Source organism: Mastomys coucha, unplaced genomic scaffold (genome assembly GCF_008632895.1).
Source record: "Mastomys coucha isolate ucsf_1 unplaced genomic scaffold, UCSF_Mcou_1 pScaffold2, whole genome shotgun sequence".
In the NCBI taxonomy this organism is placed as follows: domain Eukaryota; kingdom Metazoa; phylum Chordata; class Mammalia; order Rodentia; family Muridae; genus Mastomys; species Mastomys coucha.
This window is the reverse complement of record NW_022196902.1, coordinates 11,137,489-11,144,437: the sequence shown is the minus strand read 5'-3', so window position 1 is coordinate 11,144,437 and position 6,949 is coordinate 11,137,489. Positions and strand designations below refer to the sequence as shown.

Genomic DNA, 6,949 nt, shown 5'->3' with positions numbered 1-6,949 from the left:
AAGTACCTATGAACAGTGAACTATTGCAACCAAAGTCCCTGTCAACTGTGAGCTGTGGTGACTCAGGTTCCTACGAACAATGAGCTATGGTGACTGAGTTCTCTGTGAATGTGAGCTATGATGACTGAAGTTCTTATGAACAATAAGCTGCAATGACTGAAGTCTTCATAGGTACTACTCTCTGGTTTCCCCTCAAGAAAGTGTCATGTTCTGGAATTTGAGGCACCCAGAGAAGTGGTGCCCATCTTATTATTGAAGTTATATTCAGGCTTCAGAATATTTATATTCAGGAATGGCATCTTCTGACTTTGTTTCCATGGTCGCTGACTACTATGTTGAGAATATATGGGGAGGAACAGGAGCAAGGCTGCCAAGCATCAGGGAGACCTGCCCAGAAGTCACCTTCATCATCAGCCTTGAGTTCTAAACTCCTGAATCTGGCTGCTAGCCATCTCTTACAATTGAGTATTTGGCCTGCAGAAATTTTCTGAATGAAGCCTATAAATAGATTAGATATAGTTGTTCAAAAAAGAATTTACCTAATTAGGGTTGACTACTTACTATTTCCTAGAAAGGTTTTACAAGACTGGGCCTTGGCTGACATCAGGGAACTTAGATTTCAGAACCTTTCATCTACAGAAACTATGAGAATGTCTCTATGTGTCTAAACTCTTTTTTTTTTCTTTTTACTTAATTAAATTATTTATTTGTTAACTTTACATCCTGATTGCAACCTCTTCCTCCTCTCTTCTCAGTCCCACCCTTACAAATCCCAACCCCCATTAGTCCCTCCCTTTCCCCTCAGAGAAGGGGAAACCCCCTTGGGTACCACCTTCCCTGGGACATCTAGTCCCAGCAGGATTAAGCATATCCTCTCCTACTGATGCCCAGTGAAGAGTCCAGTTAGAGCCTCCCTAATGGCAATGGCAATGGCAAGCAGCAGAGTCAGCACATGAAGCTGATGAGTATGAAGCAACATATCCACTACAAATGTATAGGAGACCTAGTACCAGCCCTTGCATGCTTTTTGGTTGGTGGTCTCTATGAGCACCAATGGGCCCAGGTTAGTTGACTCTATAGTTGACTCTTATGGTGTCCTTGACCCCTGCAGCTCACTCAATTCTATCCCCTACTTCCCACATGACTTCCTGAGCTCTGCCTGATGTTTGGCTGTGCATTTTTGCATCTGTTTCTATCAACTTCTGGATGAAGCATCTCAGGAGATAGTTATGCTAAGTACCTGTCTGCAAGCATAGCAGACCACACTGCTAGAGGTATCAGTGGTGGGTCAGGAACATAGGTCCAGTAGACTTCACTTTGTGTGGGAACCGTCATCATCATCAGTAAGGGAATCAGCAGGAGAGTGGAACTGTTCCGTTTCTCTCACCAGCCTTTCTGGCAGCAGTTGTGCCCCATTTTCTTCCTGTAAAAAAACACAAATGTGACTTTGTCATCATATGAATACAGAGTCAGGTCTATGCCATTGGTCTGTCATAGGTTTCTTCCATGTCACTGAAGCATTTATTATAGAAGTGTGAGGATGCCGAAAATGCTCAGCAGGTGAACATCTATGAAAATCCAAATTTTAAAAATTTAAAATAGGGCTAGAGAGATAGCTTAGTGGTTGAGAGCACTGGCTGCTCCTCCTGAGGTTCTGAGTTCAATTCCCAGCAACCACATGGTGGCTCACAACCATCTGTAATGGGATCTGCTGCTGTCTTCTGGGCTGCAGGCAGAACACTGTACCTATAACAAATAAATGAATCTTTAAAAAATAAAATAAAAAAGCATGATTAAAATAATTTTGTGGTGCATAGGGATATAACTCCCCCTTTTGTATTTTATGAAGATATTGGGGTTTTTTGGTTTTTTTGGTTTTTGTTTTTTAAAAAAAATATGGAATGCTTCACAAATTTGCATGTCATCCTTGCGCAGGGGCCATGCTAATCTTTTCTGTATCGTTCCAATTTTAGTATATGTGCTGCTGAAGCGAGTATGAAGATATTGTTTTAAAGTTCCATGGGCCCATTCTACCATGCCTTGTTCTTGAGGATTATAAGGGATCCCAGTGATATGGGTAATATTAAATGGTTGACAAAAAGTCTCAAATGCTCAACTGCAATAGCCAGCTCCATTATCTGTTGTAATCTGATTTGGAACACCCAGCATAGAAAACAATGTAGGCAATAACTAACTACATTTTTAGTTGTTTCTCCTGTTAAAACAGTTGCAATTAGAAAGCCTGAAAATGTGTCAATGTACATATTTTAATTTTCCAAAATTAGAAATATGAGGAACATCCATTTGCCATAATTGATTACGTAATTAATAATTGATAAGTCCTTGAGGATTAACATCATAATGTGGTACAGGAAGAAACTGAGGACATTGAAGACAAGTCTACAATTTGATATGCACATTCTCTAGAAATACCAAATTGTTGTCTCAAGCTATTACTATTTTGATGATGTAAAGAATGAGATTGTTTAGCCAGTTGTTTCCATGTAAGACCTATAATCTGCCTGGCATACAAATCTGCTGTGACATTGCCCTCATTAAGGTAATTCAATATGGGTTCTTAAATGTCTTATAAAGTAAGGACCAGTACATTCTCTTAAATTGAATTGTATTTGCATAAATAATTGCAAAATTTGAGAAGTAGCAGTATATTAAAAAAAAAAAACAGTTTCAAGCAATTGTAAACCATTAGCTATATATTGGTTATCAGTATACAAATTAAAAGCTTGATTTTTCTACATTTCAAAAACAGCATCTACATAACATAGTTCAATTATTTGTGCTGAAGCAGGGGGAAACTCAAGAGAATGAACATGTGACATAATTACATATGCTGCCTTCCCATTAAATGAGACATCTGTAAATACAGTAAGCACATTTTTATGGGGTGCATATGTAAACCTATAGACAATAGTAAAGCATGTGTAGAAGTAAATTGTAATAGCTTGTCTTTTGGAGAATAATTATCAGTTTTGCCTGAAAAGTTTGCACATTCAATAGGCCAAATGTCATTATTCTGAAATAACCAATTTAATTGCTGTTTGGAATAAGGAATAAATATTTCATCAGGTTCTTTCCCAAAATAATTTCATGATTTTATCCTACATTTTGTATTAACACAGCAACAGCTTCATAGTAGGGTGTTAAAACGTTCCTTGGAGATGAGGAAAGATGAATCTACATTAATGGTCCCTTTGCAAAAGAACTGCTGTGGGTGCATGAGGAGTAGCAAGAGTGCAAGCAGCCCACAATTGGTCATAGTCTATCTAATGTATCTGTTGTTGATTAATAGCTTCCCCTTGTAGCCCGCGCAGTCGTCCCACCAGCAAGAAGAGACGCGGACACTAGGTTCCTTCTGCAGCAACATTTATTGTCTCCATCCATAGGAAAAAAAGGGTCGAGCCCAAAATCTGCACTGCTTATATACACCACAGTGCGGCATGTCTGCCCACAGCGTGGCGTGTCTGCCCATGATTGGCTGTTCGCTCATTACCCTACGTAACGCCCCAGAATGGGCCGTGACTTTTCACTCTACGCACATGCGCAAACAGTTGTTTACTAGGAGTTGACAGCAGAAGTAGGCGCCATCTTGCCATGGCGAATGTCTCTCCAGCTTCACCGCTCCCTACATCCCCTACTTTCTACAAAGCTATTCATCCCTCATCAGTTAATTGTCAGGGGGGGAATTAAGATTTGCATACCCTTTGAGAATATCAAGCAGAGGTTTAAGTTCTCCTCTGGTAAGCTTAAGATGAAGTCTTAGCAAATTAACATCTCCTAACAACTTTTAAAAATTATATAAAATAAGTAAATTATCTTTTGTTATTTGAATTTCCTGTGCCACAATTCGTTTAGGATATAACTGATGTCCCAAGTATTGAAAAGAATATTGTGTCTGAATCTTTTCTAGAGGAACAACTAATCCTCAAGATTTTAACTTGTTGTGTAAGAGCAAAGGCTTATAGTAAAACCCCTTAAAGGGATCAGCTAATAAAATACTATCCATATAATGAATAATATACACAGAAGGATTCACAGTCTTAATCTCTTGTATTGAAGAAGGAACAAATTTTTAACAAAATGTAGGGCTATTAGCCATTCCTTGAGGCAAAAATTTCCAATGATATTGCTTCATGAGTTCTTTAAAATTACAAACAGGCACACTAAATGCAAACCTTTTACAGTCATCAGGATGCAAAGTGATAGTATAGAAACAATCTTTTAAATCTATGATAATTTTATATGTATTGTTTGGAATGGCAGCTGGAGTAGGTAAGCCAGGTTGTATTGCTCCCCTATGTTCCATGGTTTCATTAACTTTTCATAAATCTTGCAATAATCTCCACTTACCTGATTTTTTCTTATCACAAAATAGGTGAGTTCCAGGGGAAACTAGATGGTTCAATGTATCCAGCTTGCAATTGCTCTTGCACTAGTTGTTGAGTGGCCAGAATTATTTCTAAAGTGAGAAACCACTGATTCACCCATACAGGAACATCAATTTTCCAAGTAACCTTATCTGCATGGAGTGCAGGCTTGTCAATGGTCTCTATTAAAAATACCCTAGACCTGTCTTTCCTTTTCCAGGGGTAACTATAATGGGCTCCAATTCTCCCTAACTTTGAGTTCCTAACTCTTGGCTAGGTAAACAACCACAACCAAACATGTGTTGCATAACATTGTTATTTTGGACTATCTAAAAAGACTCTAATGTCCTTCATTATATTTCTTCCCTACAAATGAATAATCAGGTTAGAAACAATGTAAGGTTGAAAATATCCCTGGTGGCCTTCCTCATCTTCACAATGTAAGAGATCACTGCTTTGCTCAGGACTCTGACTTTGCCCTATCTCTTGTAATTGAGTAATGGTAGTTGTTTAAGGCCAAGATCCAAACCAATGAACAAAAGTTATTACCAATTCATCTGTTCCTGTATCCAGTAGCCATGTAAATTTTTTTCCATTATTCTTAAAACGAGCTCAAGTCTTTCAGCTTTTATTGCTTGGACCCAATAAGATCTGAAGAGCCAAATCCTTTTGCTCCTCAAACATTAGCATTAACCTTATTTTTCGTCAAAACCAAAAATGGTATAAAGAGTAATTGAGCAATTCTCTGTCCAAGTTGAATGACAAAAATATGGGTAGGTGAAGAAGTCATAATTTTAATTTCCCAGTATAATCCGCATCTATCAGTCCTGCCGTCATGGCAGTGCTTCTTCCCAGTAACAATCCTACAGTTTCTGACAATAATAGACCATGTATTCCAGTGGGAAGAGCTCCATCCCCATTTCAGGAGTTAATACTGTATAGGTAGAAGGACTAAGGTCCAGTCCTGCACTGCCTGGGTTGGCTCAGAAAAGATCCTAAAAGGATTGTTTTGCTGAGGAATGAGCTGCATTGCCACATAACATTGCTTCAGGGCCTGGGAACCCTCCCCATTTCCCTGAGGGAAAGGATTTCCTAGTCACTCTTAGACCTGCATTCACTAACCCAATGCGTCCCTCTCTTGCATCTAGGATAGAATCCTGGGTTTTTCTATTTTCCTTAATTTTATTTGGACAATTCCTCACTAGATGCACTGTCTGTCTATATCCAAAATAACTCCCAGGAGGCCCACTGACCCTCCTCTTTCCTTTTCCAGTCTGTTGAAACAAAACTTGTATAGTTTTTCCCTGGAGTGTGCCAGCCATGGCCACACCCTGCACATAAGAGGGACCAATGTCAGAACATAATCTAATATAGTCTGCAATGGTCCCAGTCTTTCTATAAGGTCTTATGGCAGCCTAGCAGGCTGTGTTTGCATTCCAGCATTAACACCTCCAAACACTGTCCCAGATGATTAAAACAGCCTATTGACAAACTCCTGAAAAGGCTCATCAGGTCCATGCCTTACTTTTTAAATATCTTGAGACAATCTCCTTTATTAGGCATGATATTCCAGGCCCTGTGAGCTGCAGCACCAATTTGAGCATAAGTACCAGTATTAAATTGTAACTGATTCTGTATATCCTGACCTTCTCCTGTTAACATCTCATAAATAACCAGATTGTCAGCTCTAGCATATAATTGATGTCTTGATGACATCTTTCAAAAACTTCTGTTTTCCATAAAAAGATTATCTTCTTTCCCAAAACATGCATGAGCGAACTGTTTCTAATCTGCAGGTGGAAGAGCCTTAATAGACAGGCCATCTAACATAGACATGGTGAATGGAGCAGTAGGTCTTTACTGAGCAAAGACAGTTTTTAATTCCTTTAGCTATTTAAAAGGAATGAAAGTGTGGTATTTAATAGAGTTCCTTGTGGATCCTGCACAGAGCATTGCAAAGCATATCCTTATATATCTTCCCCTCATTCTATAGCCTGTTTAGTCCTGCTTGAAGAGGTGATGTAAGACTCTGACGAGCCTTTGTTACCTGGGACCCTCTGAGTGAACAACATGGAGCTGGGGGCTGATGCAAAAGCAAGAGGAATTTATTGTTCCAGAGCACTGGGGTTGTCCTGCACCAGAAGAAGAGTTGATGACCCCAGGTGGCTGGCTGAATAATTGGCATTTAGGCACAATGTGATTGGCAGAACAGTGTGACTTTTAAACTGATTGTCCTTAGGGAGTGAGGTAGCAAGCACTTCCCTCATCTGTAGGTAGTCAACAGTCAGTCCCCTCTGTGGTCTTTCTGAGAAAGGTATTCAGCCTCTCCTTTCTAGAGGGGAGGGGTGCCTGTGTGCTTCATGACCTCTCTCTTCCAGGAGGGGAGGGATGCCTAGTGTTCTATGACCCCTCTCTTCCAGGAGGGGAGGGGTGCCTGGTGGAATTCTCCATAGGTCCTGAGCTTTCCTCTTCAGTGATAACAGAGTAATAGGATTTTTTTTTTTATTATTATTATTTTAGATATTTTCTTTATTTACATGCGAATTTCTCCTTTCCCAGTTTCC

The 6,949-nt window shown here is 39.5% G+C and overlaps 1 non-coding gene across 1 annotated transcript; it reads right to left on the bottom strand.

Annotated features, from left to right (window-relative positions):
* Window positions 1-1,890: 1,890 nt before the first annotated feature.
* Window positions 1,891-1,993, bottom strand: LOC116097947. The gene has a single exon (XR_004121613.1). It is a non-coding gene; the product is annotated as a U6 spliceosomal RNA (small nuclear RNA).
* Window positions 1,994-6,949: the final 4,956 nt, after the last annotated feature.